At 45.0% G+C, this 1,284-nt stretch overlaps 1 non-coding gene across 1 annotated transcript; it reads right to left on the minus strand.

Moving 5' to 3' along the window:
• LOC119296619 lies at positions 1 to 197 on the minus strand. Its single transcript, XR_005145341.1, has one exon. It is a non-coding gene; the product is annotated as a U2 spliceosomal RNA (small nuclear RNA).
• Positions 198 to 1,284: the final 1,087 nt, after the last annotated feature.

Below are 1,284 nucleotides of genomic sequence, written 5' to 3' on the forward strand. Positions count from 1 at the left end.
TTGGGGCGCGCCGGGCCCGGGCAGCAGTGCAACGCCCGGGCGACACATGAGGGCCCCAGTGGCAAGCCACTGTGGTGGACCCTCCCCCACAAAAAATAAATTTAATATCGTTGTGAGCACATGGCCCACATATCAGATATTAAACTGATAAGAACAGATACTACACTTGATCTTAGCCAAAAGGCCGAGAAAGGTATGAGTTGTTTTGCTGCCCTGCGCCCCCTTTTATAGCCTCGTCGAGCGACTCCACCGTTCCTCGCGAGCGAGGTGGGACTAAACGAACGAGCAGCTGCGCCTCGTGAGCTGCCTCTGCGGCTCTGCGCTTCCGGCTGACCAACCGTTTGGGGGGCTTGAAGTTGAAGCCCAGTGCGAAAATACCAGCCCATAATGCCCCGTATGCCTAGACGGCCCAGTGAACTAGACTGGACCGTTCCCTTTTTTCGTTTGAAAGTTCGAAGCTTGCACATTGCTCGGGAGAAAAAGAAAAGGATTTCAGTGCCATCTTTGCCTTTGTATATCCGTTGTGTCCTCGTGGGGATGTGTACTTTTCTCGGATGAAACTTTCCTCGTGGTGGTGTTAGTCAGATGATGCAATTTTCCCTCAAATAAAAAAGTCGGATGATGCAATTTTCCCTCAAATAAAAGTCACATGATGCAATTGAGTTTGAATAGCTTAAGATAAGGTAATGTTTTTCAGGCAAAATAAGGTTACATTTCGTCCTATACAACAATAAGGTCACAATAAGTAAGGCCAGATCTTTCTGTTTGTTTGGTAGAGAGAAATTTGGAAAAGCTCATTTACTTACATTTAGAGCCGTAGTAGCCACCTATGGGTTTTTATTGTGAACGAGGTGAGAGGTAGTGCTCGTGATGGTAATAGTACAGTGCTCCCTATTTTTTCCATGGCAATAAACATCATCTTGGTTTCTCTCTACTTCTATGGTTTTTGCTTATTAAACGACCTCCTCGTTGCCTTTGATAATAATTAAAAGAAATCTCCTTGCACTTCTCAACAAAACAAAGGGCACGCTAAGTATTATTAGGGTTTTTTGCGAGAAAATTTTCGATCTATTCATCTTCAATCATGGCAGTACAACGAATACCAGAAATAATAGAAATCACATCCAGATCCGTAGACCACCTAGCGACAACTACCAGCCAGTGGCGGAGCTAGGTAGGATCCTTTGGGGGGGGGGGGGCAGACATAAACATGGGTGTTTAGCAAGCCAAAAGACTCTATTTTTCCTTATCTTCCTCTCCCCAAAAAAATTTCTTTCACAAATT

Source organism: Triticum dicoccoides, chromosome 4B, assembly GCF_002162155.2.
Source record: "Triticum dicoccoides isolate Atlit2015 ecotype Zavitan chromosome 4B, WEW_v2.0, whole genome shotgun sequence".
In the NCBI taxonomy this organism is placed as follows: Eukaryota; Viridiplantae; Streptophyta; class Magnoliopsida; order Poales; family Poaceae; genus Triticum; species Triticum dicoccoides.